Below are 20,046 nucleotides of genomic sequence, written 5' to 3'. Positions count from 1 at the left end.
ATGAAGCACTTTACTGCAAGCTGGTGCTAGTTTATATAGAAAGTGAGAGTCAGTTATCTTAAACAAGGAAGCTCCCGGGGCCAATCATAGTAAAGGTCAGGTCATCACCTTACTGTGCATCCGCCCTGCATAACATTCATGGGGGGCACGAACTGTCCACAAGCGCGGAAGACAGGAGGACCAATTAGAAGGTTTTCAAAACAACTTGTTATCTACCCACTGGCAACTTGCCCGCCGATATGTTGCATTAGGGGCTCCTTATCTGAAAGGCCCAGGGAGTTCTAGCCGCCCACTGGCAATTTGCCCACCGCCATGTTTGAAAGGCCCGGGGAGTTCTCAGGGAGACTCCCAACAGTTTCTACTTTTCTAATGAAGGCATCATAAAAAGGATAAAAAGATTGGCAAGACTTTTCTAAGTCTTTCCCAATGCTATTTGGAATCAGCTTGTTCTTACAAGTCATTTGCCTTCCCCTCCCAGGTCATAATTTCTATCATCTTCTTCTGGAGTTGATAGACCTGTTAGTACTGAGAGTAAGAGGCCTGCTGAATCTGATTATTGAATTCTTTAGTAAAACCAACATAGAACAAGCGAAGCAAATAACCATCAGTTGCTTTGATATTGACATAAGTTTCAATGGTGGTGGGCCATTTTTTGACCATGGAACACATTTTATCATTGGTAAGATCCATACCATGGAAATTAGGCAGTTTTTGCCCTCATTAGTTAATTTGAAGTTTATAAATGCAACTTCATCATTCTGTAGATCAGCAAGGCTCTCTTCACACACATGATCTTTGAGGCCATCAAATGCAAGGTTCCTTAAATCTCCATGATTGGTATTTTCCCAATATTTCTTGTATTGAACATAACATCAGTGCTTTCATATCATAACTATCTTTCTTAGAGAACATGTCAAACACTTTCTTCTTGTCTGCCTTTTTATACCTTTTGTAAGGCTCTTGTTCTTGACATCATGGTATTGCTCCAAAGATTTGGGGTTTTATTATAAATTTTCTTGGTTTTGCTCATCTTTTGTATCTGACTTTGGGCATCATTTCTCTAACTTGAACTTCAAACTTCTATTTTGTACCTCCTCTCAGTCCATTTTCTGTTGGTATAATAGAATACCTGAGACTGGGTGATTTATAAAGAATAGAGGTTGTTTTGGTTCATAGTTCTGGAGGCTGGGAAATCCAAGGGCTTAACAGTGGTCAGTGTCTAGCCAGGGTATCAGAATGGCAGAATGTGAAAGGGAAAATAAGCACATATGAAAGAGACAAAGTACAAGGAACAGCCTTCCTTTATAATGACATACTCTTCTGAAAACAAATGCATTTTTTAAGAGAAAGTCATTAATCCCCTCTAATGATCTAATCCTGGGTGTTGTCTCCTAACTGCCTCAATGGCAATCAAATTCAACATGATTTTGGAAGGAACAAAACATATTAAAACTATGGCTCTAAAACTATCAGGATTCAGGCTCACTCATACTTGGAAAATCAGAGAAAGCTAAAGAAAGGAGGATAAATAGCACTTCAGAACCCTGGAAAACTCTGAATGGAAGCTCCAGGTGCATATGAAGAGGGAATGTGTGGTACAGGTAGAAGAAGATTGTTTGAAAGTCTTTATCATGGTGGTTAGATCCTCAAATCTTTTTTTTTAATTAATATTTATTTTTTAGTTTTCAGCGGACACAACATCTTTGTTGGTATGTGGTGCTGAGGAGCGAACCCGGGCCACAGGCATGCCAGGCGAGCGCGCTACCGCTTGAGCCACATCCCCAGCCCGTCAAATCTTATTTCTGATGCATCTTAGCCAAATAACTATGGAAGAATCATGTAGGTTTATTCTCCTAAGAGGCTGGGTCAAACATTCTGGGCTTGATACATCAGGCACAACCAAAAACAGAGGGGTAAGAAGTCTGCATACTGAATAATGAGGATGAGCTTCCCCATCCCTTGAGACCCTTCTCCTGATGAGGCTTCAGTCTTCCGAAAGATGGCAGCTGGGTTTATAAAGCCCTATGCAAAAAGATTTCTCCTGATGGGGAAACTGATCAGTCTAAGAAAAGAGATCTTCAAATAAAGACATTTGTAGGTTCTTCCTCCCCCTATAAAAGGACTGTGTTGCTGCTGTGAAGCTTAACAGCCAATATGCTCGGCCCATGCACAGTGAGTACTTAAGTTTCTTACTCTTATATATGAATAGATAAATATTTGTGAAAAGTCTCTAGTGTGAAATACACACAAGCAAAAATTCAAAGGGAGGTGACAATGTAGGAAATAAAAGAAAACTTCAAAAGTGATAATTAATATCCTTAGAGAAAATACTGCATACATTAAACAAGAACAGAATGTCATTTGAAAAAAAAAAAACAGAGTTGGGAGTAGAGGGACACTCAGAGTTTTTAGAAAATACAAACATGATCACAAAAAATTCAATAGAAAAAATTAAAGACAAAAATAATATAATTGCCTAGAAAAAGAAAAAGGAAAGATAAGAAACTAGAAGATCGGTTTAGTGATCAAATAACTGAATCAGGAGTCTGGAAAAAGTGAGCAGAGAAAATGGAGAAGGAATTACCAAAATAAAAATATACATGATAATTCCTCAAAACTAAAGAAAATGCATTCTCATTTTGAAAGGGCCCATTATGTTGAGATTCAATCTTCACAGTGGATTTAAAAAGACATCCTATTGTAAAGTTCATCTTCATTAAATTTCAGAAAAAGATCCCCCAAACTTTGTAGAGAGGAAAAAGAAAAAATGCTTCAAGTTTCATAGGAGGTATTAATGTCAAACTACTGAAAAACAACATGAAAAGCTAAAAGACAATGAAGAATTCAAAGAAAAAAATATTTCCAACTTACATGTGTGATATACATAAAAGACAGTTTCAGATATACTAAGTCTTAAAAAATTTTACTTTCCATGAACTTTTTCTGAGGAAGCTATTTCAGGATGAGCTGCACAAAACCCACTGAATAAACCAAGAGGAAAATATGAGATCTTGGACCACAGGAGATCCAATAAAGAGGGATGGAAAAAGAATTCCCGAAATGATGAGAAATCTCAGACAGTTGAAATCTCAGGTAGCTGGCCTTGAAAGCAAACAGTCCAAACCAGAGCTGGCCAAGAAGGAAAAGATACCACCCTGACATCCAAGAGAGATGTCTGTGAGAAAAGAAAACTGATAGAGTGAGAGATTTATAATGCTGTCAGAGGGCTTGAGGAGAAATTAGTGCTTACTGCATGGAAATTTCATAGACTTAATAATGTAAACACTGAAAAATAGATTTAACCCAAATTGTGAAATAATGGGAGGATAAGGAGACATATAGGGCATGTGTTGTAGAGGATGGTATAAGAAAACTAAATCTTAACCTCCATACTAAGAAATCAAGAAATAATATCAAATATGGGAAAGTGAAGGGAGTAAAAATATAAACACTGGAAGAAACAACTAAAGATCTCACAATAATTGACTGTGTGGAGCACAGCTCAGAGATGGGGAGTGATGGGCAAAGGGATTGTCGTTTTGTTTTGTTGTTTAAAGTATTCAACTTTTTAACTATGCACCTGTATGTTTGATTTTTAAAGACTAAAGCAAAACAAAAAAGTTGGTTGAAAGGAGACAAGGTGAAGACAAAATGAGGGTAGAAAATACTAAGATGAAGTCAGAAGTAATATTAGGTCCAGTGCACATCACTGCTAAAGATAGGCTGAAAATAGGGTTCTGAGCAACCAGCACAAAGTGGTAATATAATCATTTCTACAATTTCACAATGGCCAAGAGATAAAACAAACCATTTACTCAGGAGATATATATCTACTTCTGGTACTGAAATGAGAGATAATTTCCCATCTGTACACCCAAAGAGGACAGACACCATGTGACACAGTGAACCATATCCTCATGCAACATGCAACAATAAGTTTCATGGATCTGTATTTTTTTTAATCATGTCTCTGAATGTAGGTAGATGGCAAAATGCCAACAGAGAGTCCAGTAAAAGGACTATGAGGAGATCAACATCTGTTCACTTAAGAGGCAATAAAGCATAGTGGTTAGGTGGCTGGACTGGGTTCCAAGTCTTTCTCAAGCAAGTTACTCTGTACTGTATACTCAGTTTTCTCATCTATAAAATAGGCCTAAGCTTTACTATTTTATAGGAGTTTGTGAAGATTAAATGAGTTTACATATGTGAAGCACATAGAATAACATCTGGTACATATAAGCACTTAAAAATAAAAAAGAAAGAGATCCATTATTCAAATCACATGAGGTAGCCCACACATATTTTTCTCAGTATTGAGGAGGATGAGGCAAGAAGATCATTCAAGCCCCGAAATTTAAGACAAGCCAGAATAACGTGGCAAGATCCAGTCTTAAACAAAACAAAACAAAAAGATAAAAGATATATTCATCCATGTATTTTTTAAAATGGACCTTATTAAGTTAAGACTACAATAAAGAAAACCCTGTGGTATTAGTGGAAAAATAGACAAGTAGACCACTGAAATTGAATAAAGAAATATATCTATATAGGAATGGCCAATTATTTTCAACAATGGTGCAAAACAATTCAACGAGGGAAAAATAGTCTCTCAAGTAATTGTGCTAGAACACTGAAACATCCATATGCAAAGAAATTATCTTCAACCTAAACTTCATCATACTTTATACAAAAATTAACTCAAAGTGTATAATAAGTTTAGCTGGATGTGGTGGCACATGACTGTAATCCCAGCAGTTTGGGAGGCTGAGGCAGAAGGAACTCTAATTCAAAGCCAGCCTCAGCAAAAGCAAGGCACAAAACAACTCAGTGAGACCCTGTCTCTAAATGAAATACAAAATATGGCTGGGGATGTGGCTTAGTGGTAAAGTGCCACTGAGTTCAATCCCCACATCCCCCCACAAAAAAAGTGCATGATAGATTTAGATATAATATGTCAAATTATACAATTTTTAGGTGAAAACAAAGGAGAAAATCTTTTGCAACTAGGGATAGGTGAACAGTTCTAAGGTTGACACCCAAAGATGACCCATGAGAGAAAAATCAATAAATTTGATTTTTTAGAGCTTAAAAACTTTTGCTCTGCTTGTTAAAAAGATTAAAAGACAAATAGACTGGGAGACAGTATCTGCAAATCAAAAAGCATCACAGAAAATCTTGTAAACAAAACGTCTGACAAAGAACCATAAAGAACTAAATAAAATCAGTAAAAGAACAATCCAAATCATCAGAAAAACAACAACAACAACAAATGATCCAATTAGGAAATGAACAAAAGACATGAAGAAACACTTCTGCAAAGAGAATTAAATAAGGAAACAAATAGTTCAACATCATTAGCTATTAGGAAAATGCAAATTAAAACCACTATGAGATAACACCATCCTATTAGAATAGCTAAAATCGTGGCTGGTGGAGAAAACTAACTCTCATATATTGCTAAAGGTAATATAAAATAATATAACCCTCTGCATAACATTTTGGCAATTACTTTAAAAAAAAACTAAACCTACACTTCACTTATGACCCAGTTAGAAATGCAAATAAAAACCACATTGAAATTTCATCTCATTCCAGTCAGAATGGCAATTATCAAGAATACAAATGTGTTGGAAAAAAATGTGAAGAAAAGGAACACTCAACCATTGCAGGTGGGACTGCAAATTAGTGCAACCACTCTGGAAAACAGTATGCAGATTACTCAAAAAACTAGGAATGAAACCATCATATGACCCAGCTATCCCACTCCCCAGCATATATCCAAAAGATTTAAAATCAGCATGCTATATGAATGCAGCCACATCAATGTTTTCAGCAGCACAATTCATAATAGTCAAGCTATGAAAGCAACCTAGATGCTCTTGAACAGATGAATGGATAAATAAAATGTGATATATATGTATATATATGCATGTGATGAAACCTCATGGAACTACATTCACATATACACAAAAACACAAACACACGTAAGTGCATGTAAAAATGATGAAATCTGGAGACTGGGGATGTAGCTCACTGGTGGAGAACTTGCTTAATATGTCAGGCATGGGTTTGATTCCCAGCACTGAAAATATGAATAAGGTGCTATCTAAGTAAAGTCTGTAGTTTACATCAGTATCAATTTCCTGAATTTGACACAATAGCCTCAAAAAACAAAATACCTAGGAATAAATCTAACCAAGGAGGTGAAAGATGTCTACAATGAAAACTATAGTACATTGAAGAAAAAAATTGAAACAGACCTCAGAAGACAGAAAGACTTTCCATGTTCATGGATAGGCAGAATTATTATTATTAAAATGGTCATACTACCAAAAGTAATAAACAGATTCAATGCAATTCCCATCAAAATACCAATGACATTCTTCACAGAACCAGAAAAAAAAAAGTCCTAAAATTTGTTTAGAAGAATAAAAGGCCCAGAATACCCAAAGTAATTCTATTCCAGAATACTCCCAGGAATGGTTGACTGAGGCTCTTGTGATGCTTGGGACTTGGGGGTCTAGGGTCTAGGATCTAGGCTCCCTAGATACTCCATGCAGTGATTCCCTTCTGAGATCTCGCTATGTCCATGCTCTGATATGTCACCTCTCCAATCTCAGAAAAGAGCCTAGAGAAGCCACTTAATTTTTCTAAGATCCGTTCTCTCCCGCTCCTCCAGGACATCCAGCATCATCTTATCAGTTTAGCTTTTCCAGATGTGGGAAAGGATACCAAAATTCCCATGGTAAGGAATTATAAAGTCTCACTAACTTAGGAAATATGAAGAGAAACATATAGGGAGCACAAAATTAAAATTAGATCAAATTAGAAAAGCCACCTTATTAATTTGCAATGATGTAGCAGCAACATGTTACATCCACATGGCTTGTCCTTTCTTCCCTCTTTAAAATATAAATTCAAAATCCTAAGTATAATGTTGCTTGGTGAGCATAGAATCAGAACTATGGGCATAAGAAAAATTCAGCATTTAAAGGAGCCAAGTTATCATAGCCTGATATATTAATCCCACAGTGGAATTCTTGGAAACACTGGAAATTCATTGGCTGAAATTCCTTGAATCCACTTTCACTTTGAGAATGTCCTTGCCAGTGAAGCTGCAATATTCAGGGACATTTAGCTAGTACTCTCTCTCTCTCCCTTGAGGGCACTTGGATGAACATTACCATCATTTGTCCTAGAGACTATTTCTTTTCTATGCTTCCACAACTGAACATCCTTCCCATCAAATAACAGACCAGTTCTGCTGGCCTAGAACTCATACCTCTTCAGGATGCTTTTGTATAGCTCTGTTTCCATCAGTTTCCTGGGGACTTTAAATATGAAGTCTCAAAGATCCCTATAATGTCTTTGTTCTCAAGTTAGCTTTCATATATATCTACCACATAATAATTGTGTTAGTCAGCTTTGATCACTATGACTAAATACCTGACAAGAACAATTGAGAAGAGTTAATGTTTATTTGGAGCTTACAGTTTCAGAGGTCTCAGTCCAGGTCAGCCAACTTCATTACTCTGGGCCTGAGGTGAGGCAGAACATCATGGCAGAAGGGTGTGGTGAAGAAAAGTTACTCCTCCTGGTGGCCAGGAAGCAGAGTGTGTATGGGGGGTGAGGTGTAGCCAGAGGGATATATAATCCCCAAGGACACTGCATTTCCAGTGACCTACCTCCTCCAACGATGACCCATTTGATTAGAATTACCACTTAATCCATCCAGACTAGGATGGACTGATTAAGTTACAGCTCTTATAATCTAATAATTTCATCTCAATATTCCCATATTAACACAGGAGTTTGGGTGGGGGCATCTCATATACAAACTACAACAATGGTTCATACAAAACAACTTATATTAGAAGATCTTCAATCTGGGCTTCTAAATACCAGAAGCATCAAAACAAAAAAAAAACTTTAATAATTTTAAAATAATTATATATTTTTAAAACTACACCATGTGATCACTGAAAATTAGCTTATTATAGCCTGCATAATGGCAGTGGAATATGCTAGATGTAAATGATTCAACAGTAATGTCACTGAAGTCAGATTCTTAAGTGTTGAGTGGCATCACTGAAAATTATTTGGACTATTTTATGCAAATCTGTCAACAACCTAGTATAAGTTAAGTCAATTATTTGTAATGACAAATATTTTAATAAAACATTCCAAATTTACAAAATGTCTAAATACAACCTCTGTGGCAATCCCTTACCTATATAGCTATGTGTATGCTGAGAATTATTATCCTATATTTTAGTTTATAGAAGAATAAGAAAATGTCAATAATAATAATAATAATAAATTATAAGGCTTCTCTTCCCATAAAAAGCATGACAATTTTATCATTCTGGGCAGCAAGAATAAAACTAAGACAGCCCACATCCTCAAACTATTAGTTACCTTATATTCTCTAAGTATCTTTTCGCTTGCTTTACATCTCTTTTCAATCATTTCTTTTTTCTTCTCTAATTTTCTAAAATGGCATAATCAGGGGACCCATAATTTACTAATGAGATCATCCCAATCTTAATCAATTCATTATATCCAATGAAGCCAGAAAAACCACCAGCCTATTGACCTGATGAGTGATTTTGTAATAGTTTCATGTATGAAGATAAATGAGATTTCTGTAGCATGTTAGGGCTTCTGAAGTAATTCCATTACAGTTGTAGGATTCCAAGGAAAGCATATAAGAAAATGAACTTTTCCTTGGAATGAAACTACCATTTGACCCAGCTATCCCACTCCTCGGTTTATACCCAAAGGACTTAAAATCAGCATACTATAGTAATGCAGCCACATGGATGTTTATAGCAGCACAGTTCACAATAACTAAACTGTGGAACCAACCTACATGCCCTTCAATAGATAATAGATATACACACAATGTAAATTACTCAGCATTAAAAAAGAATAAAATTATGGCATTTGCAGGTAAATGGATGGAGTTGAGAATATCATGCTAGGTGAAGTAAGCCAATTTCCCCAAACAAAATGTTCTCTCTGATAAGTGGATACTGATCCATAATGGAGGGGTGGGGCATGGGGAAAATGGAGGAAATGTGATTCAGCAAAGGGGAGGGAGTGGTGGGAAGAGGTCATGAGGGCAGGAAAGATAGTGGAATGACATGGACATCATTACCCTAGGTACATGTATGTCTGCATATATGGTGCAACACTACATCATGTACAACCAGAGAAATGAAAAGTTGTGCTGTGATTGTGTATAATGAATTAAAATGCATTCTGCTGTCATATATACCAAATAATTAGAATAAATAAAGTTTTTTTTTAATTACCCTTAATTTTAGATCAGCATATACTTGCCTTTCTGAGAAGAAAAAAAAATGAACTTTTTAAAGCTCACTTCAACTGGTTTGAGGGTAAAACACCATAATATTTCTATCAAGTTGTGCCACTTTATTTTCATTTGATTGCTTAACTATTTATGAAAACATGAATGTTTATGAAATACATAAATATATTTACTTTGAGCTGCTTGCCTCTAACTCATATATAATAACCCTTTTATTTATGTAAACTTGAAATAATAATAAGCTAGTTTTATTCAGTTCTGTCCTTCGAGATAGAGTTGTAGACATAGCCCCAAAAGGCAGTCATACGGTTTCCACTGCATCTCAGCATGATTATAAATAATGACTATGCTCAGAATCTGTTTCAATGACCATTTAACCCAAGATACATTTTGTTAAATACAGGACACAAGGCCTTAGGAGAAGACAAGGCTGAGAAGAGTTAACATGCTTTGATTTGCCAAAATAAAAAAGATCCAGGCCTACATATTACCTGTTGACTCTATCCTCTTGCAGTCTGCGAATCAGGACAGAATCTGTTTATATTCTCATGGCCCCAGCCAGAACTCTGGCCTTGAACACACTCTGTGACCCTCATTTGGCCAGGAGGATCCAAAAGGTACAAGGAGAGCTGCCTACTGTTGCCATGTAATATGAAGGAGCAAAAATGTCTCTTTAGATCTAGTTTACATCATAGGAAACAGCAAAATCAGATCATTAATGATAATGGGGCCCACTCCAAGGGACCAGAGTGAGTCTTGGAAGGCTTGCAACCCACTTACCAAAATTCTTACAGTTCCCATTTCAACTACCAATGAAACAATAATAAATATTGAGCAAATAAAATTAATAATACATGGTAGATTTTATTAAGTTAAACATAAAAAATTGTGCAGACCCTAGGCAGTAAATTTCATACTAAAATTCCTAACAGCCCATAGGCATATCTCATCAAAAGCAATATCTTTTTCACTAATGACTCTATTATGATTCTGAACAAAAAAACAAATAGTGATAGATAGCAAATATCAAGCTTTTTTAAAAAATATTTTTAGTTGTAGATGAACACAATACCTTTATTTTAGTTATTTATTTATATGTGGTGCTAAAGATCGAACTCAGTGCCTTACTCATGCTAAGCAAGCGCTCCTCAAGCTTGTTTTTTTAATCTGTATTTTTCTTTTAGCAACATAGCAGATTTAGGACTCATTGGGACTTTCCATGAGGTGTTCAGAGTATAGTATCATTTTTTTTCTGTACTAACTTTAGTTTGCCATTTTATAAGAAGTATCTTCAAGGGTAATTTTTTATTTTATCTTTTGTTCAGTATAGACTTGGTGTGAAAGAAATTAGGTCAAAATGAAATTATGCAGTCAAAAAAATCTATTTCTTGTTCTTAGTTTTTAAAACTTGTTTTATGTTAAGAGAATTTTAAAAATTTATTTATTATTTATACTGTGAATTCATTTATGTTTTTGTTACATGTCTATTCATATGATGTATCTATTTAATGTATATACTCAGTAAGGTACCAAAAGTCAGTCCTTCAAGAAAATTAAGTTCTAATTTATTGCTTTGGCCATTTTCCATGCTGTAATTATTCTTAGCATGGCCAATTTTAATCTATCAATATGATGCTACTGAATGTTGATCTGGGAATAGATGTCCACATTTGACTCGTGTGCCACTACAAGCATGCGTCAGCACATCACTGTATCATGTGGCATGCTCTGATAAGCTTCTCTCTAAATCAAAGGAATTTAATTTCCACATAATACAAAATAAGTATTTGAGTTTGGTTTCCTCACTCCTTCTCCAACTGACTCAATCTCCGCTGGAAGCTTTTCTGCTTTGCCAAGCATTCAAAGGCAAATTGTAGAAAACATTCCATCTGAGGAAACTTCCAAAATCCACCTAAAGCTCCAAACAACAATTATTTCTCTAAATTAATGCCTTCTGCTGATGGGAAAAACACATCATGTAGTGGTGATGCTGTATATTGGCTGAGTTTTAGTCAGCTTTTTCATTGCTATAACAAAAAGACCTGGCAAGAACAATTTTAAGGAGGAAAAGTTTATTTTGGGACTCAGTTTCAGAGGTCTCAGTCCACAGATGGCTGACTTCATTCCTCAGGTCCTAAGATGAGGCAGAATATCATGGCATAAGAGTGTGATGAAGGAAATTGGCTCAGGGCATTGCACCAAGAAGCACAGAGAGAGAGGGAGAACTCTCCTCACCACTTGACAAAATATAAACTCCCAAAGCACGTCCTCAATGACCCACCTCTCCCAGCCACACCCTTTCTGCTTTCAGTAACCACCGGTTAATCTCTATCAGGGAATTCATTTACTGATCAGGTTAAACTTTTTATAACCTAATCATTTAATTTCTGAACTTTATTGCATTGTCTCAACATGAGCTTTTGGAGGACATCTCACCTCTAAACTATAACAGACTGTATGGATGTTATGGTGGAAACAGGGTATCTGGAAGAAGAAAGGGAGAGTCCTAGTCACAAATCCTCTTTTCTTTGGAAATTCCCACCCAAACAATTCCCCTTGTCCTCTCTTTTTAGAATTGACTCATTCTAGCAATGTTTTTGTTTGTTTTGTTTTGTTTTTGATATGGGGTCTCACAATGTTGCCCAGGCTGGCCTCGAATTCCTGGGCTCAAATGATCTTCCTGCCTTGGTCTCCCAAGTGGCTGGGATTACAGTCATGCACCACCATGCCTGGCTCAGTCTAGCAGTTTAAGAAAAAGTCATTCCCTTCCACCTAATCTTCTTTATTAAAAGAGAGGGGGGAGAAAAGATATAATTAGGCAGAAAAAGCACTGGTCTAAGAGTCAAGAAGCCTGAACTCTCTACTGAGGTTTTTTAAACCTAGAATTCATGCATCCTCCAGGGTTCAAAGAATTCAGGGTGTTATGGAAATTGGAAGAAAAACAAAATCACATAATTGTTTTCACTGACATCTTATTGAAACTCAGCATTTCATTCAGGATCTCTCCCAGCTTCTGCTCTATCTTTCCCCTCCTCTCACCTGTAGCCTTAGATTGACACATAGTTCTTTAATTATTAATGTGGACAAGAAACCACAGTGTTATTAGCAGTTCTTATGACTTTTACCAACAGAAATCACAAACATTTTCTTATTGCCTCTACATTTGTTGCAGATATCTCAAAATATAATTTATTCTAATTACTATGTCAAAATTATGGTAGTTAACATATGCACTTAAAATTTAATGTGGGGCTGGGGTCATGGCTCAGTGGTAGAGCGTTCATCTACTATGTGCGAGGTCCTGGGTTTGATCCTCAGCATCACATTAAAAATAAATAAAGGTATTGTGTCCAACTACAACTAAAAAATAAATACTTTTTAAAAATTAACATGTTAATAGAGAAACAATTTCCACAAATTTGTTTCATAATATTCTGAAATTAGAATATATTTAATAGAATTTCTTTCCTTTGGATTCTTAGTGTGGAGTTTTTGTTTGTTTTGGTACCAGGGATTGAATCCAGGGGCACTTAACCACTGAGCCATATCCCCAGCCCTTTTTATTTGGAGAAAGGGTCTTAGGGTCCTGCTAAATTGCTTAGGGCCTCACTAAGCTGCTGAGACTGGTCTCAAACTTGCAGTCCTCCTGGTTCAGCCTTCCCAAGTCACTGGGATTACAGATGTGTGCCACCATCAGGTTTTTTTTTTTTTTTTTAAGCTGTAGATGGACACAATACCTCTATTTTATTTATTTATTTTTATGTGATACTGAGTATCAGACCCAGGGCGTCACACGTACTATACTATACTGAGTGCTAATCCACTGAGCCACAACCCCAGTCTACTTAGGTATTTTTTTAAAACATATTTATTGAGATGATTAATTTGAATTTCACCCAAAGTGTACAAGTCCTTAATATATCCTCAGAATTATACAACCTTCACTATAATCTAAGTTTAGAACATTTTTATCACCACAGAGAGAAATCTGTATCCCATTAGCCAAGCTTCTCATTCTCTTTTCCTTCACCCTCCAGTCCTTTAGAACTTCAGTAATATTCCCTTGTAAAGATATACCATATTTTATTTGTATATATTGACGGAAATTTAGGTTGTTTCCACTTTTTAGCTATTATAATGCTGTCACAAACATTCGAATGCAAGTTTTTGTGTGCATGTATGCTCTCTCTTGGGTTTATACTCAGTGGAATTGAAGGATCATATGGTAACTCTGTTTAAGCCTTTGAGGAACTGCCAGACTTTCAAAAGTGGTTGCCCCATTTTACATTACCACCAACAGTGTTTAAAGTTTCAATTTCTCAACATCCTTTCTCTCTCTCTCTCTTTTTTTTTTTCACGGCCATCTTAGTAAGTATGAAGTGGTATCTCATATTGGTTTTGGTTTGCATTTCTCTAATGGCTAATGATGTTTTTAGTGTTTTTCATGTACTTATTGGTCATTTATGTTTTCTTTGGAAAAATAGCTATTCAAATCCTTTGTTTTTGTTTTTTCTCATAATAAGGGTTGAACCCAAGTACTGGTGCACAGTAGGCGGATGCTCTACCACCAATTTACATCCGTAGACCTTTTATTTTTTTAGACAGGGTCTTGTTAAATTGCCCAGGCTGAACTGAAACTTATAATTCTATAACCTCAGCCTCCTGGGTATTTGGGATTACAAGCATGTGCCACCCATCCACACCTTCACCCATTCTTTAATTGTGTTGTCTTATTATTCAGCTGTAAGAGTTCTTCATATATTCTGAAAGCAAATTTGTTATCAGGTATATGTTTGCAAATGTTTTCTTTCTGTGGACTGCCTTTCCACTTTCCTGATGTTATTAACTTGCAGCATAAGTTTTTGAGGTAGTACAATTTATTTTTCTTTTATTGCTTGGGCTTTTGATATCATATCTAAGAAATTTTTGCCTAGGTGATGGCTGTACAATTCTGTGAATACACTAAAAATTATTGAATAGTGCACAATAAACAGGTGAATTGTATACTATGATTTCATCTTTATAAAGTTGGGAGATTTTTTGAAGCCAAAATGCAAAATAGAGAGAAATGCAGATCTTGATGTCATTGCTTGACCTTCTCGTACATGAGCCAATAAATCCTTATTGTTTTAAAAAATATCAGTTTCTAAAATTAGATACTGGTGCTGACTGCAGAACTCTGTAAATATTACTAAGAACAACTGAATTGTATATACTTCAAGCGGATTAATTTTTAGCTATCTTTAATAAGGCAAAAGAAACTATTGCCCAATCCACAATCATAAGATTCACTCCTTCATTTTATTCTAAGAATTGCATAGTTTTAGCTCTTACACTTAGGTCTAAGATGAATTTGATTTTTGTATGTGGTTTTAGAAAGGGGTCCATCTTCATGTGCTTTAGTTTATGCTCTTAAAAATCATTATTCTGAGAGGGAATACATAGGCTTCTCTAGTCTACCAAGGCAATCCACAGCAGAGAAAAACTGAAGAATTCTTGCTGTAGAAATTGGACTACACCATTATTTCTCTGTACTCACCTTCCTCCTATAAAATAAAAGGGATTGAGTTGGGAAGCCCCTTCTAGCCCTGTGGTGACATTTACTGGGCAGATATGGTGGGTGGAGAACAATGACTCTTTAGAAAACACCTCAAGTCTGTGACTCCAGTTGCATGTAAGTTATTTTTCCCTCCCAATGGAAGCCATTGTCTGGAGATCACAGAAGGACTCAAATAGAACTTTGAGAAACTCGTCAGGGGTAGAGGTGACACAATAGGGGAAGGAAATATTTTCTCTTGAAAAGCAGTCATTTGCCTTCAACACGTTCTCAACAAACTGGAAAGTTTATTTTGTTGGTACAGCCTAATGCCAGATCTTAGAAGGTAAATAAGAATAGGTAAAATGAATGGATAACAGATTCTCCCATATGAGGAAGAGGATTGTTTGTATAAAGCTAGCAGAAATGATGCTGAGCATGAAACTGAGTCATTATCACTGAAGTCATCAAAGGGGAACAAAAATATGGAAAATACAATCAAATCCTTATTTTTGCAACCGTAAAAGTACTTCAATTTTAAAATTGTTACTCTGCATTATTTTCTTTTTTAAAGAAAATGTCATGGAAGTTTTAAAAAACAGATTGGTTAGGTCTTTTTTCAAAATTTATGAAATGATCAATAGATAAATAATTTGCATTTTTAGAAGATTAAGCATCAAGTTTTATAAGCCATTTGATCATTGTCTGTTGCACTGCAATTCTTCCTAGGATCTATTTCTACACAGTAGAATAATGATGATGATAATATGTATGTTTGGAAAATATATGTTTACAAAAGTTCCATTAAATATGGAGTTTTTAAAAGACCATGGGATATTTCCAGAAAAGATAGCATGGTCTCCTGAGGTTTATGAACTAGCTACTCTAATGCATGGACCATGCTCACTTCTCCATTTGCTCACAAATTTTCCAAGCCATGTGTTGACATCCTTTTAAATTAATAGTCCATCCTTTTTATGAGTGGAGATGGGGAGGCAGATCCTAAGAGAACCCAAAGTCAAGAGTCCCACTTTTCTCTCCCTTGCGCTTATTTCTCAGGTTTTTCCCTGTTCCAAGAGGTACCAACACTGTGGGGAAGAAGAGGAGCAAGGGCAGTGAAGAAGCAGAGTCACAGCTTATGAGCCCTGCCAATTAGTTAAAGGTCAGCTCGGAAGGAACTGTCAGTGAAAGGACAAGGAAGCTGAACAGCTCGCAAGCCAGCTGAGCTGGCTGGCAGCCAATCTCTATCTCCTTATTGGGCCAGAGAGTTGCTCTCCACAGTTCTGTGTATCCCTGTACCAGTGCAAAAACACTTTGTAGAAACAAGGTCATTTTACCTTTTTAGATGAAAAAAACTGAGCCAGGTTTCAGCAAGGGGTTGAGGGACAGAGGACAGAAAGGACCAAACTGGTATGTGTTTTGTCAGAAACTTACTAGTTTATTTGGAATGACTAAAATTAAATAAAATCTTCTTATTAATATAGGAGCTGAGTTGTGAAATCTGGTCAAAGGGTTGTATGCAAGGATGCCATATATATTATTGTCTCATGGTGATGGAGAAAGTTGAGAAAAAAACAGTTGTCGTTGCTGTTTTTAATTTGGTATCAGGGATTGAGCCAAAGTGCTCAACTATTGAGCCACATCCCCAGCCCTTTTTAAAATTTTTATTTTATTTTATTTTATTTTTGAGACAAGGTCTCACTAGGATGCTTACAGCCTTGCTAAGTTGCTGAGACTGGCTTTGAACCTGTGATTCTCCTGCTTCAGCTTTCTGAGGGAGGAAACTTGTTATATACTAAGTCGTAACTCTTCTCATACCAGCATTTTTTTTTTCTTTTACACAATAACAAGGGAATGATGTATACTTTTTTGACACCCTTCCTCACAATGGGGGAAAAAAGTAAATTTATTTTCACAGAAATAAAGTGTACTTTAAAAAAAAAGAAAGAAAAGAAAAATATCAGTAAACCAATATTGGATGACTTATTCTAAAACAGTTTTCCTCTTTAACTGGGCTTTTCTTCAGATTTTCTAACAGGAAAAGTTGACGTCTAACTCCAAGTATTAGTTCCTTTTTTGCTTTCATAAATTTTTTTATCACATGTTCTTTCTGGTGGGAATAGTATTTTATTTTTCTGTGAAAATCCAATAGCAATCCATCAGGTATCAGTTATTAGTTAGAAAGTATGTGTCAAACTGAAAAACTTTTACATCCAGAAATGACACACGTTTTTGTTCTTTCTGCATTTGAGTGATCTCAGCTTGTTTTCTGGAAATGTGCATTGAACCATTAAGTGATATCATATCTCTCCTGAGAACATAATCTTTCCTAAATGCCTGTCTAGTTCACTGTTTTTCACAGAGGAAAGAATCCTGAGGACCGGGTCCAGCTGGGAGGAATGCTACCCCAAGTGGCCTGAAATACAATGTCTGGATGCACAGTCCCAATTTTCATAGCTGCAAGAAGACAAGGTCACAGCACAGAAGGCAATTCTGTGCACTTATGAATGAGGGGGAAAGCAGGGAAACACGTAGGGAGGCTGAAAACAAGGGAGTGAAGAGCTGATCAGAGCTGGGTAGGTGGAGAGGGTCAAGGGAAACGCGTCAGTTCTGAAGCCACAAATGAAGCCCGTGCCAGAGTGCCCCTTTAATGTTGGCCATTGAGAGAGGTTCAGCTGCTTAGCCTAGACGCCCGTCGATGACTCCAGGCTAAATGGTACAAGTCCATACATAGATCAGATTTTTATTTTTATTTTTTTGTATGTATTTCCTTTTTTTCTTTATCTTAGTGCTATATATATTTTTTATCCTTTAATTCTTCCTTCAATGGGTCTTGTTTTTAAGCCCTTCCTCACAGCTTTAGCTTCCTTTGGATTTTTCTTTCTTTTTCTCTTGTTCTTCAAGATCTCTCTAAAAGCTAGTACTTCATAGGGTTTTCTCTCTTTTGTTCATATAGTCTATAAAGCAGGACTTTATCTTAGCCTGGATTTTTCAGGTCTCTAATCAACTCTGTAGGACGTAAAACAGCTTGGCAACAGGAATAATAATAATAATTAAAAATAACAGCGAGCACAGAAAAGTAAGAGAGAAAGTGACATGAAGTCAGGTTTTCAATTGGAAATTACCTATTCTGCTCAATCAAAATGCACCCTTGGAAATCAGTTACTAACATCTGTCCAGGAGGAGGAAAAAAAAGCCATAAGAAAATTGTGCCTTCAAGTGTTAAGTTGATTTTTGTGGATTACCTTCTGTTGAAATTCCCACATAAAAACAAACTTAGAAAATAAAACTAAAAACAATGGCTGCCACTAATACGATTTCCTAGGGTACCTTTTACACAGAGCAGATTTGTTTTCTTATCACAACTGCTTCAGAGCAGTTCGCACTTGAATACACGTATGGCTATTTTATATCTGCCATAATGCATTTTTATTTGCTTAACCTAAGTCTTGTCAATGAGTTATTTTAAAAAAAACACTTTTTGAAATTACCTACACCCCAAACAGCAGAAATGCTCTGTGTATACAAATGCTCTGGAAAGGCAAAGCCAGGTATTGGGTGTAGGCACAGGACAAACCGCATGGTCTGCCTTGGCAGCCCTGTCCTCACCTGCAAGCTGCCCACACACACTCTCTTCCAAACGGTGCTTCTCTGATGCCAACTGGCTGAGCTACTGAGAGGAAGTCTACAGTGGGTGGGGGAGGTGACATGGATAAATATTTTATAAACTTAACTTCAAGCTTAAAACTTGATTTACCCTTTCAACCAAATTCACATTAGAAGTTACACCTCTTGGGCTGGGGATGTGGCTCAAGCGATAGCACGCTCGCCTGGAATGCGTGCGGCCCGGGTTCGATCCTCAGCACCACATACCAACAAAGATGTTGTGTCCGCCGAGAACTAAAAAAAATAAATAAATAAATATTAAAAAAAAAAATCTCTCTCTCTCCTCTCTCACTAAAAAAAAAAAAAAAAAAAAAAAGAAGTTACACCTCTTAAAAAATCTAGGACATTCAAGAGTTAAAGGGGTATGGAAACTGGTGCAGCCTGGGGCTGTCATCCAAGGCCAGATGAACATGCAGCAGGAAGGGTTTGGTTCTGGCTAGGCTACAGACAAGACATCTGGATGCAGGAAAGGTCTAGAACGCCAGAAGCAGCTTTGCTTTTTGGTGTTAGGCTTCATTGAGTCCAGCCTGGGAGAATATTTGGTTTAAGAACCAAACCAGAGATTCTTCTTTGAAGAGGGATTTGATATTTTGAGTTTTATATAAAACAAACATCCACTATATTTTTATATATATATATATACTTCTTGGTCAAGAAGGTTACAGGGAGCAACATATACACAATTAAATATATTTAGAAAAGGATACAGACTTCAAGGTTAAAACTTGATTTACCCTTGGAGAGGTGGGGTGGGGCAGGTGGGGATTCATTAGACTTATAAGAAGCTATTGTTATCCTTAAATAATTTCGCTAGGAATCTGGTTGTCTGAAAAAAAAAGAGTTTGGTTTTTATATTGTACTTCTCATCACTCTTATGAAGAATTATTTTTTTTTTCCCCTACAGGTCACTTTAAAAAGCAATTCTGCCACAACAAAATTGCTATTAGGTCTTTAAAATTCTTTTCATTCTTCATTTTCATTTTATATTTAATTATATTTATAATTAGTTGCATTAGGCATAATGTTGGGCCAGTTATAATGCCTTTCACAAAAAATTTTTCTTTACTAAAACTAGAAAAAAATTTTCAGGGAAATTATACCAACTTCCTTCTTTATATCACTCCTGAACATACACTCTGGAAACCATCCACTTTAAAAGATAGGATCTATTCTTCTTTAGCTATAGCAGTCTATTTTTTATTTATACATGTAATTCTTGACAATTAAAGGAAAAGGCAAATGTAAATTCACTTAGACAAAACAAAGTAGAAAAAAAAGAATATTATCCTTAGGGGAATTCTTACTTTAAAGAAAAGAAAATGCACATATCTTTCTGGGTGTGAAAATCATCGGTAAGGGAAGTATTTTTTGGTTGTTGCTCCCCGTCTCCACAACATCCCCCTCCCGCCCCACCCCAGCTCTCCAAGGCATTAATTGCCACCTAGCAGCAAAGAAGGGAATTGCATACTTAGCTTTGGACAGAAATTCTAGAAAACATTAGTTAGCTGTA

The 20,046-nt window shown here is 36.2% G+C and overlaps 1 pseudogene across 1 annotated transcript; it reads right to left on the bottom strand.

The window, feature by feature from the left end:
• Positions 1–281: 281 nt before the first annotated feature.
• On the bottom strand, positions 282–10,135 carry LOC308641772 (small ribosomal subunit protein eS1-like; annotated as a pseudogene). The gene is made up of 2 exons: positions 10,115–10,135; positions 282–983 (listed from the first exon to the last, which is right to left on the bottom strand). The product of its transcript is annotated as a small ribosomal subunit protein eS1-like (transcript).
• Positions 10,136–20,046: the final 9,911 nt, after the last annotated feature.

Source organism: Spermophilus citellus (assembly GCF_964194105.1).
Source record: "Spermophilus citellus genome assembly, chromosome: 2".
NCBI lineage: Eukaryota > Metazoa > Chordata > Mammalia > Rodentia > Sciuridae > Spermophilus > Spermophilus citellus.
This window is presented reverse-complemented; position numbering and strand designations above follow the sequence as displayed.